Genomic DNA, 12,464 nt, shown 5'->3' with positions numbered 1-12,464 from the left:
AGGACGGGACTACGTTCAGGCTAGTAGCCAATAGCTTTGGTCTAGGAATTTGATCTGAGCATGCGTGGCACTTTTTATCCGATCGGAATTCTCTACACACAATCGGACAAAGTCTGATCGGATCATGTTGTCGGAAAGTTTTATAGCCAAGCTCTCAAACTTGGTCTGTCGGATATTCCGACGGAAACAGTCCGATGGAGCCCACACACAGTCGGATTATCCGACAACACGGTCCGATCGGACATTTTCCGTCGGAATGTCTGACCGTGTGTACAAGGGCTAAGGCTTTGTGACCATGTGAATAGTTTTACCATGGGCATGCACTTCAGTTACAGTGAGTCCTGTTAAATCACGACAGAATTCACAATGCCTCAGTTCCAAGGGATGAAACAGAAATTGCTTGTGAGCATGCGGATTTACAGTGTTTTCCACTTTTAAGAAGACAATAGAAAACTGTTAGTTGAGTTGTATACAGCCTCGTAGCAGAGTTTGTCCATCAGATCATCTTAAAACTTTCTGGGTACTTAGAATCTGCAGAACATAAGAAAGGGAAGTGCACAACTAATGCAGTAAAAAGATAAATCAAATGCACACCCCTTTACCACATCAGGTATGCGCCTTTATACAAACATCCCACATACTGTAGCTCACAGAAGAATCCAGGCCAGGGATACAATGGATTTCAGGGGAAAGTAATACTCCATATTCCCATAGCACATGTTCCTGGATAAGCTCTAAAAGATTTGGGTGCTACAGCAAAAAACAACTGGGAAACTGGTTTGGAAAGTCACAATGGAGATATTGGCAGCTCACCATGGATCGACAAGATAGCATCCAAATTATTTTTATTTTTTTTTGCATAATCACAACACAAACCAATGTTTTGGAGCTACACATGGCCCCTTCGTTCGCTGGGGCCTGCTCCAGAACAGAGCACTGTCATGTGTAGGATTGCTGGGCACTCCCCTAACAAGATTTCTGGGTTGCCATGATGACACGTGTTTTGGTGATGTGCCCCCCCCCCCCCCCCTTCTCAGATCCCTGCAGTGGGAGAGAGGCTGTTATGAAACACGTTCTATCCCTGGGCAGGATCTATGATCTACAGTGCCTTGCAAAAGTATTTACCCCCCTTTGGCTTTTTACCTATTTTGCTAAATTATAGCCTTTAGTTCAATGTTTTTTTTAAATCTGAATTATATGTGATGGATCAGAACGCAATAGTCTAAGTTGGTGAAGTAAAATTAGATAAATATATACATAAAACTATTTTTCAGAAATAAAAAAAATGATAGTTGGCATGCACGTATGTATTAGCATATGTATTCACTCCCTTTGTTATGAAGCCCATCAAGAGCTCTGGCGCAACCAATTACCTTCAGAGGTCACATAATTAGTGAAATGATGTCCACCAGTGTACAATCTAAGTGTCACATGATCTGTCTTTACATATACACACCTTTTTGAAAGGCCCCAGAGGCTGCAACACCTAAGCAAGAGGCACCACTAACCAAACACTGCCAGGGTTAGGTTATAAAAAAAAATATCCAAATCTTTGATGATCCCTAAGAGCACCATCAAATTTATCATACCCAAATGGAAAGAACATGGCACAACAGCAAACCTGCCAAGAGACAGCAGCACACCAAAACTCACGGCAAGGAGGGCATTAATCAGAGAGGCAACACAGAGACCTAAGGTGACCCCGGAGGAGCTGCAGAGTTCCACAGCAGACACTGGAGTATCTGTATATAGGATGACAATAAGCTGTATGTTCCATAGAGTTGGGCTTTATGGCAGATTGGCCAGAACAAAGCCAATACTTTCAGCAAAAAATTAAATGGCGCATTTTGAGTTTGCGAAAAGGTACATGGGAGACTCATAAAACGTATGGAGGAAGGTGCTCTGGTCTGACGAGACTAAAATTGAACTTTTTGGCCATCAAAGGAAACGCTATGTCTGACGCAAACCCAACACATCACATCACCCAAAGAACACATCCCCACAGTGAAACGTGGTGGCAGCATCATGCTGTGGGGATGTTTTTTTAGCAGTCGGGACTGGGAAACTGGTCAGAGTTGAGGGAAAGATGGATGGTGCTAAATACAGGGATATTCTTGAGCAAAACCTGTACCACTCTGTGTGTGATTTGAGGCTAGGACGGAGGTTTACCTTCCAGCAGAACAAAACACACTGCTAAAAGCAACACTTGAGTGGTTTAAGGGGAAACATGTAAATGTGTTGGAATGGCCTAGTCAAAGCCCAGACCTCAATCCAATAGAAAATCTGTGGTCAGACTTAAAGATTGCTGTTCACTAGTGAAAACCATCCAACTTGAAGGAGCTGGAGCATTTTTGCAAAGAGGAATGGGCAAAAATCCCAGTGGTAAGATATGGCAAGCTCATAGAGACTTATCCAAAGCGACTTGGAGCTGTGATAGCTGCAAAAGGTGGCTCTACAAAGTATTGATTTGTTTGCTTCACAATAAATAAAACAAAAAAAAACCAAACATCTTCAAAGTTGTGGGCATGTTCTGTAAATTAAATGATGCAAATCCTCATACAATCCATGTTAATTCCAGGTTGTGAGGCAAAAAAAAAAATCCAAGGGGAGTGAATACTTTTGCAAGGCACTGTATGTGGGATGTTTAAAGGTCCACACCTGATCTGGTTATCTTTTTAATTTAATAAAGAATTTTACTGTGCTAGTTGTAAGCTTCTCTTTGTGCTCTTTTTGTTTTGACGTGTGCATTCCCTTGTGCATGATCCCATGAAGAGCTGCAGATCAGCTAATGTGGGGAGAGGACATATAATATGTCAGTGTTCTGTGAAGCTGATTGTAAGGATACTTCCATGAGATAAGTAGAGAAACAACTTTTCTTAGAATCTGCAGGCCTTTCTCCATAGAGATAATCTCTGGTCTTGGAAAACCATTGATGAAGGTCTGAAGGGAAGGGTTACCATTGCATAGGTTGCCCATTGAAGGGTGTTTCTACTTTCCCCTTACCTAGGAAAGGACAAGGTCACTGCCATATCTCCATATTCTTTCAGTTGATTCCAGTCAAGGTCAGTCAGCACAGTTGTAATTTTCTTTTGAACCGTAATCTCACTTACCAGATCTTAATTTAAAGCAGGACTCCAGACAAAATACAATCGAATTAAAAAGTCCAATAAATGATAAAATACGCAATTTTGCTGCATTATTAACCCTCAGGCCAGAGCTTTCCCACGCAGTACTTCTTTTCTGCCAATAGATGTCCTCTGATGGCCATAATCATCTAATTTCCTTCCTCTGAGCCCAAGTTGTGCTCAACCTGCCCCAGTCTGGGACTAAAGAGAGAAAGGAGAAAGAGAGAGATGAGTTCATCTCTTCTCTCTGTGCGCTTTGTCTTATCAGCATGCTTCTTCCTCTTGCACTCAAGCCCTGCTGTACAGGGACCAAAAGAGGATACCAGGTTAAATACAGATATTTAAACTACTTGCATTTTAAAAAATATTTATAATGGTGTTTTAATGATTACATACTGTAGCTGCATTAATTTATATCCATCTAAAGTTTACCTCTAAGGGCCGCTGGTTGGAATAATTTATTATACACACGTATAAAACACTAAAATATTCATCAGTGGTTCCTATACTCACACACAAAAATATTCAACCGGTTTGAGGACTATAAACAATGTAAACATTGTTAATCTTTCTATGCTGAAATGTAAGAAAAACTGTCACCATCTGAACCAAAGAAGTTTATCTTGGTCTCATCAGACCACAGGACATGGTTCCAGTAATCCATGTGCTTGGTCTGCTTGTCTTCAGCAAACTGTTTGCAGGCTTTCTTGTGCATTATCTTTAGAAGAGACTTCCTTCTGGGACAACAGCCATGCAAACCAATTTGATGCAGTGTATGGCATATGGTCTGAGCAATGACAAGCAACCCCCCCCCCCCACCCCTTCAACCTCTGCAGCAATGCTGGCAGCACTCGTATGTCTATTTCCCAAAGACAACCTCTGGCTATGACACTGAGCATGTGCACTCAAATTCTTTGGTCGACCATGGCAAGGCCTGTTCTGAGTGGAACCTGTCCTGTTAAACTGCTGTATGGTCTTGGCCACCATGCTGCAGCTCAGTTTCAGGGTCTTGGCAATCTTCTTCTAGGCTAGGCCATCTTGATGTAGAGCAACAATTCTTTTTTTTCAGATCCTCAGAGAGTTCTTTGCCATGAGGTGCCATGTTGAACTTCCAGTGACCAGTATGAGAGTGAGTGATAACACCAAATTTAACACACCTGCGACCTTGTAACATTAAGGAGTTACATGACAACAGGAAGGAAAATGGCTAATGGGGTGCAATTTGAACATTTTCACTTAGGGGTGTACTCACTTTTGTTGCCAGTGCTTTACACATTAATGGCTGTGTGTTGAGTTATTTTGAGGGGACAGCAAATGTAAACTGTTATACAAGCTGTACCCCTCACTAGGTTACATCGTAGCAAAGTAATTTCTTCAGTGTTGTCACATAAAAAGATAATAAAATATTTACAAAAATGTGAGGGGGTGTACTCACTTTTATGAGATACTGTATAATTATTATTTGTATTAGCAGAGACCCTAGAGAATAAAATGGTGGTTATGGCAATATTTTATGTGACAATATTTGCACAGAGGTTAATTCATTAAAGCGGAGGTCCACCCTAAAGTGGACCTTCCGCTCATTGGAACCCTCCCCCCCTCCGGCGCCACAATTGGCACCTTTCAGGGGGGAGGGGTGCAGATACCTGTACAGTACAGGTATCTGCACCCACTTCCGGGATAGCTCTCTGCGGAAAGGGGCGTAGATTACGCCCCTTTCCGTAAGTGCCTGCCCCTTTCCGCAAGTGCCCCGCTGCCTGCTGGGAAACACACAGATCCCAGAGGCAGCGGGGACTGTCCTTATTGCGCAGCAGGGAACCGGGAAATTAAGCCGAAAGGCTCCATTTCCTGATTCCCATACCCAAGATGGCGGCGGCAGCACCCAAGAGACGATCTGGAAATCGGCTTCGGGTGCCGACATCGCGGGCGCGCTGGACAGGTAAGTGTCACTATTTTAAAAGTCAGCAGCTGCAGTATTTGTAGCTGTTGGCTTTTTAAAAAAAAAATAAATAAAAAAAAAAAAAAAAAAAAAACGCGGAGTCCCGGTGGACTCCCGCTTTAAAAACAGTAAAGTTAGCCTAACTGTATAATGTGAAAGATGATGTCACATCGTGAGAATCGTGATCTTTAATCTAAGCAAAAGAAATTATCATTTTCATTTTAGCCAGAATGGTGCAGCTCCGTCCAGTAATTCCAGCTGTAATCTGCCACCATCTTCTTTGTTTACATCATCAGAGATCCAGCTGTGGCTTCTAGGTTCTAGCATGCAGCCCTTTGCTGAAGGACCTCACCAATGTGTTAATTCCCCAGAAGCCTTGTGGTTTGTGACATGGTCCATGATCCACATAGCTACAGCCTCCTGGGAGGCTTCTCGCCCAAGAGCGAAAATAGGATTATCTTTTTTTTTTTTGTACTCACCGTAAAATCCTTTTCTCTGTAATTCACCAACACAGCTCCTCTCTGTAACTAAATGTGTTTTATAGCCTGCCATTAGGAGAAACTAGGCAAAATTGTTACACAATACACAGAACTTTAAATCGGGCCCTGTGCTATCAACCCTCCTCACTGCTCCTAGCAGCTTCAGTACATCAACAAGCAGTATAACGTAGAAAAAAGGAGGAGGGGTGGGGGCTGTGTCGGTCGGTCGGTGAATTACAAAGAAAAGGATTTTACGGTGAGTACAAAAATAAAATAAAAAATAATCCTATTTTCTCTTATATTCACCGCCCGACACATCTCCGCTCTGTAACTAAATGGGACGTCCCCAAGCAGTGCCAAACAAGGGGTGGCAAGTGAGAACTAGTGAAACTAAACCAACAAAAAATAAAATTAAAAAAAACACACAGCAGTGTATGGAAAAACACCACTATAGAACCGGGCATATATAACCGGGTAGCCTCAGCAGGTGTGATCCCCAAGACTGCAACATTGCAGAAGTAATGCAACAGTGCATTAACCAATACAGTACTGCGTTTTTAATCAAAAAACCAGGAAAAAAAAATTAAATTGCAACTACACAGCCGCCTGCAAAACTTTGCGTCCAAAACAGGCATCAGCCGATGCACTGACGTCTACCTTGGTAGACGTATGGACAGATGACCAGGTCGCCGCCTTACACACCTGAGCGACAGACGCTTGGTGTCGGAAGGTCCAAGACGTTCCGATTGCTCTTGTAGAGTGGGCCGTGACTGGAAAGGGAGGCACCTGCCCCTTCAAGGTGTAGGCTTGTACTACAATCTGTCTGATCCACCTGGAAATGGTGGCCGACGAGACCGCCATGCCCTTCTTAGGACCAGCCACCGAAACAAAACAGTGAGTCTGACTTCCAAAAGGAAGCTGTGGCGGACAAGTACACCTTCAGAGCCCTAACCACATCCAGAGCCTGAAGGGCCACCTCTTTGGGGTGCTTCGGCTTAGGACACAATGATGGCAAAACAATGTCCTCATTGATATGAAAGGCCGAAACCACCTTCGGTAGAAAGGACTTTTTACGGACGCAACACCATCTTATCCCTGTGGATGACCAGATAAGGGGACTTGCAGGACAAGGCCGCCAGTTCCAAAACCCTCCTGGCCGATGTGATGGCCACTAGAAAGACCACCTTCTGTGAAAGGGTCAGCAGAGGAATCTCCCTGATATTCTCAAACGGCGGCTTCTGAAGTGCCAACAACACCAGGTTCAAATCCCACGGAGGTAACTGGGGACGCACCGGAGGGACTACATGTCGCACCCCCTGCACAAAAGGTACTCACTAATGAGTGAGACACCAGGGGTCTTTGAAAAAAAAAAAAGACAGCCAGAGCTGAAATCTGCCCCTTGATGGTGCTCAACGCCAACCTCTGGTCTACACCTTGCTGCAGAAACAGCAGGATCCTGGATACAGAGAAGGAGCGCGGATGCTACCCTTTCTCCTCACACATGGAGATGAAGGCCTTCCAAGTACGATGGTATATCTTCCTGGAAGAAGATTTCCGTGCCCTCAGCATAGTTGGAATCACCGAGTCCGACAGACCCCTGTTCCTCAATACCTGGCTTTCAATAGCCAGGCCGTTAAAGCCAGCGATGGTAAAGCAGGCTGAAGGATTGGACCTTGAGATAGGAGGTCCTCTCTCAACGGCAGTCGCCAGGGAGCGTCTGCCACCAGGCGCACCAGGTCTGCGTACCAGGCCTGCTGAGGCCAATCTGGGGCAACCAGGATTACTGGAATCCCCTTGGCTTCCACTCTGCGAAGCAGACATGGCAACAGTTTCAGCGGAGGAAAGGTGTAGATCAGCTGGTACTAGAGCCACCAGCGTGTCTGCCCACGGATCTCTTGTCCTGAGCACCTTCCGATTGAGCCGGGAAAGCCAATAGATCCACATCTGGTGTGCCCCATTTCAGGCACAGCCACCTGAATATCTCCGGCTGCAATGCCCATTCTCCTGGATCCAGCATCTGACGACTCAGATAGTCTGCCTGCCAATTTTCCACCCCTGGGATATAAAATGGCAGACAGGACCAGAACGTGTCACTCTGCCCACTGAAGTACATGAGCGACCTCCCAAGCAGCGGCTGAACTTCTTGTTCCCCCTTGGTGATTTATGTACGCCACAGCCGTGGCGTTGCCTGACTGTATCCTGGTCGGACGCCCTCGAAGACACGCCGACCATGTGTGGAGGCACAGCCTGATCGCTCTCAATTCGAGCAGATTGATCGGCAACTTGGATTCCACCGTCGACCAGAGGCCCTGAGCCGACTGAATCGCCATCACTCCACCCCAGTCGGACAGACTGGCGTCCGTGGTGACCACCGTCCATTTCAGAGGAAGGAACAATTTTCCAGCCTGAATCACCGGGAACCTCAACCACCAGATCAGGGAGTCCCTGACTGGCTGGCTCACCTGGATCTGCTGATCCAGGGACAATGGAGATTTGTCCCATTTTGTCAAGATGTCCTTCTGCAGGACTCTGGTGTGGAACTGGGCATAAGGTACTGCCTCAAAAGGAAGCCACCATGAGCCCCAGCACCCGCATGCAAAAGCGGAGTGATGACCACTTGCGGTTCAACAGTAGTTTGACCGCAGATCTGAGAGTCAGCAATTTGTCTGAGGGGAGAAAAACCCTCGCTTCCCTGGAGTCCAATAGTAAACCCAGGTACTCCAGCCGCTGAGTCGGTACCACCACCGACTTCTTTAGGTTCAACAGCCACCCAAACGCTTGCAGGGTCTGCAAGGTGATCACCACATCCTTCTCTAATTCTGAGGCAGAAGAAGCTCTCAGGAGGAGATCGTCTAGGTAACCCACAATCGCGATCCCACGCTGTATCAACAACGCCAACACTGGAGCCAGTACTTTAGTAAAGACTCGGGGGGCTGATGCCAGGCCAAAAGGGAAGAGCCACAAACTGGTAATGGGCTTCCACGACTGCCAAACGCAGAAACTTTTGATGCCGAAGGCATATGGGTATGTGCAAGTAGGCGTCCTGAATGTCCAAGGATGCCAGGAAGTCCCCTTGATGGAGTGCAGCGACTACTGAGTGAACTGATTCCATTCTGAACCGCTGCACTTTTACAAAGTGATTGAGGGCTTTCAAGTCCAAGATTGGACGTACCCCTTCCTTCTTGGGAACCACAAACAGATTGGGGTAGAACTCCTGGAAGCGTTCCGATTCCGGAACTGGTACGATCACCCACTGATTCAGCAAGTCCCTCACTGCCCCTAACAGGGCCTCCCGGCAAACCGGGGACACAGGCATGCTGGAGGGGAAGAATCTGTTTGGCGGCCAAGAGAGAAACTCTATCGGGAGGTCCAAAACGGCTGCAAACTCCCGAAGGCAACCCCCCACCCGAAATGTGGGTGGTGGCAGACCTTCATGCGGTAGCACTTTTGTTTACAGGCTTGCAGTTCCAGGGACGCTTCTGACCGTCCGTGGGCATCCTGTCAGGCTGGGGTCGTTTTGCTGAAGCACCAGGCGGACGAAAAAGCCGCTTATGAGCGGAAAAGGAGGGCCCTTGCCTGCGGCGTGGCTCCTTAGCCTTCCTGGCCGGTGGGAGTAGTACTCTTACCACCCGTGGCATTTTTAATAATGTCATCCAAAGAAGGGAAGATCCATCAAGGCTTTCTTGGATGCCTGGTCAGCAGACCAGCATTTCAGCCAAATGAGGCGCCTCAGCACCACAGCTGACACTGAGGACCTGGATAGCAGGGGCAGAGTATCCAGGGCCGTGTCACAAACGTACTTAAAGGTCATGCACTAGTTGGTCTGCTAGTTCCACGCAGACAGAGGAGGCATTCTGCTCTCCCGGCGAAAAAGTTTTACTCAGTCAGTGTCTGCGACACCAGTCAGGATGCCAGTACAGGTCACACGGCTGACCCCACAACTGTAAACAAGGAACGAGCCACTGCTTCGGCCTTCCTGTCCGTGGGATCCTTGAATGCAGGAGTCCCCTCAACCGGGATCATGGTTACTTTGTTTAACCTAGATACTGGGGGGTCCACGACCACTTTTTGAGAAGGCTTTCCTCAAAGGGGTAACGCACCGCCAAATTTTTGGGGATCGAAATGGTCCGTTGCGGGAGACCCCATTCCCTGTAGATGAATGTCAAAATAAGTCAAATACGGGAACACCTTAGGTGAACGTGCTGGCTTGCAGGACCCAAAAGGGACCGGTACATCAGCAGAGGGATCCGCTGGCTCCTGAATCTTCAGGGTGATAAGTGCTCCAACAAGCGCTTTGTCACACACGGACCCGGACGGGGACTCATCCTCACTGTCCGAACGCTCCTGGTCAGCCTCATCTGACAAGACAGAGCAGGGGTCACCGGCCTCAGCAGGACCCGAGTCTGCGTCAGAGCTCTCCCCAGAGGACGGGGGCGCTTTTTAGCACCTTTTTTCCCCAAGCACCACCTCCATCTTGGCAACAAACAAATTGGAGGACCGCCGTCAGGGTGTCCATGGGGACTGCACCATCCGCAGGTGGCCCGGTTGCAATTGCCTGGATTTCGGGGGAAGAAACACCAGTTTCTGAAGCCATGCTGACCCTACCCTGTCTGCCACCCGAAGGGGACTTAGGACAGTGACAGTCCCACCCTCTTTGCTGCTGCTGACTGGGGGGTTCTAACCCGCCGGACTCACCACCCTGAGGAGTTCTGCGCTGTTTTACAGCAGTGCCTCTGGACCCCTAGCGCTGCCAGATGCAGAGGAACCAAAGCTGTGTCGGTGGCAGTCCGTCAATACGATCGCTGAGTGATCTGAAAACGTGCTCAGACTACATGCAAGGCTGTCCAGTGCTCTGTAATGACAAACAGGAAGCTGAGGGCACAAAAAAACGTGGCTCGGCTTCAAGAAAATGCCCGCCAGTGTCCTGATAGGGAAACACCGGGAAAATGGCCGCTTGAAGCCCAGAAGCATGCTGTCCTTTACCCACGCTGAAAATGGCCGCCAGCCAGCGCCATGAGAGACAGGAAAAAAAACATGTGGCAGAGACACAGCGCTGCACCGACACAGGGGCAAACCTCACAGGCACCTCCCGGGAGTTTAAGCACTCATGATCCAGGCACCCCCAGTCAGCCAGAACCCAGGTGAGAGCCCAGGGGCGCGCACACACACACACACACACACACACACACACACACAGCTCAGTATCCATGCACAGGAGGGGAGATCAGGACAGGGGAAAAAAAGAGGGGGTGAGGGGGCTCCCGAACCGACCTCTGGGGAATGCCCAGCTGCTCAACCCTGCCGAGACTGGGAGAGCTGTACTTACCAGTCCCGAAGAGCTGGGAGACATTCAATTGTAGCCAACTCCTGATCAATACAGGGAAAGTTACTGGCCTGGCATACTGTGACGCAGACATCAGTAGCCCGGTCATATGTATGCCCCGGAGCATAAGATCTCACCGACCACCTCTGGAGCTGAGGTATGTCGTAGCCTGCCGAGCTGTAGCTGTGACCTGCACACGCTCGATGGCCGGACTGGGGACACTACAAGGATAAGTGAACCAGCCTGTCACCCAGCCGGCTGTTGATAGAAGATCACAGGATCATTCATCTTGCGCAAAAACAAAACACAGACCTATGGGCCCGCAGGGTTCCTAGGTCTATCTCCTTCACTAGGCAAAATAAAACGGAGGCTGTTAGTGCAGAGTGTGGGGGATTGTAGCCTAAGTGACCGCCCCCCTGGGCGCAACTAAGAGTTCTGAAGTGTTGTATTACAACTTTGCCTAGTATCTCCTAGTGATAGGGCCAACAACCCATTTTGTTACAGAGAGGAGCTGTGTCGGTTGGTGAATACAAGAGAAACATGTCTTTACAGAATAAAAAAAAAAAAAAATAAAAAAAAAAAAAAAAAAAAAATATGCAGCCTCTGATCAAACTAAAGGCAACGTCAACTAGGTAGTGTGAAAAACGTACTTGTTACAACAACCGAGGATTTTTTGCAGAGCCCACCTAAGGGTATGCACAGGAACTGTAGTGCTGTCAGCACCATTAGGTACCGATAAGGGTGTTGTAAAGTGCAGCTAAACCCAAACATTTCTGTATATAAAATGTCCTTTGTACTACCACATTCTGCCATAGTCACCCCCATAAAACAGATTTTGTTGCTGCTGGAATGCACACACATCCCCAAGAAGTTCAAATATCTACAGGCTATGCCAAACACAGGAAGCGTGTACAAAAAAAAAAAAAAAATAAGTCAAGGGAGGGGGGATTGTCAATACTTTAGAAAAAAACAAAGCTTTTTGCATTTAGTTCTACTTGAAATAGTTACAGTAAATAGCCGCAGACTGTACCTGAACTTACCAATTTATCTCTAGCACTGTACTGACTTTACAAGCACCAAGTAGTGTCAGTTTATACTAATATAAGACCAAGATGAAGATAAGCCCTTTAAAACGCTCATATAAAATCAACAAAATTTTAGGACATTCAAATGAGCGATTAAAAAATTGGATCTAAGAAAGTGGAGACAAATGGCCACAGCAGACAGTTTACAGGTTTTATTTACTAAATGCATGTTAAAGGAGGAAATCCAAAGTCAAACTGTCAAAAGTTGTTTTGTGTATATCTGGTACAATCATTGCAGTGTTACTAAGGCTCAGCTACCTAAAACCGAAACCAAAATGTGGTGAAGACATCTAGGGAATCTAACATTTTAGACAGGTGGTATTCCAAATACATTGATGTAAAAGATCCTAAACTTAAATAACAGAAAACACAACATTTATAGCAACAATTTCATAATTTTTACAATGCAGAATAAAAAAAAATAGAATACAAAAAAAAAAAAACTACAAAACCAGTTTGAGAACAAAAAGGCCATAATAATGGGATGGTTTAATGTGACTATGTAGAGATTTA

This window comes from Lithobates pipiens, unplaced genomic scaffold, assembly GCF_037356315.1.
Source record: "Lithobates pipiens isolate NorthernLeopardFrog02 unplaced genomic scaffold, aLitPip1_a1.2 Scaffold_1, whole genome shotgun sequence".
Classification (NCBI taxonomy): domain Eukaryota; kingdom Metazoa; phylum Chordata; class Amphibia; order Anura; family Ranidae; genus Lithobates; species Lithobates pipiens.
This window is presented reverse-complemented; position numbering follows the sequence as displayed.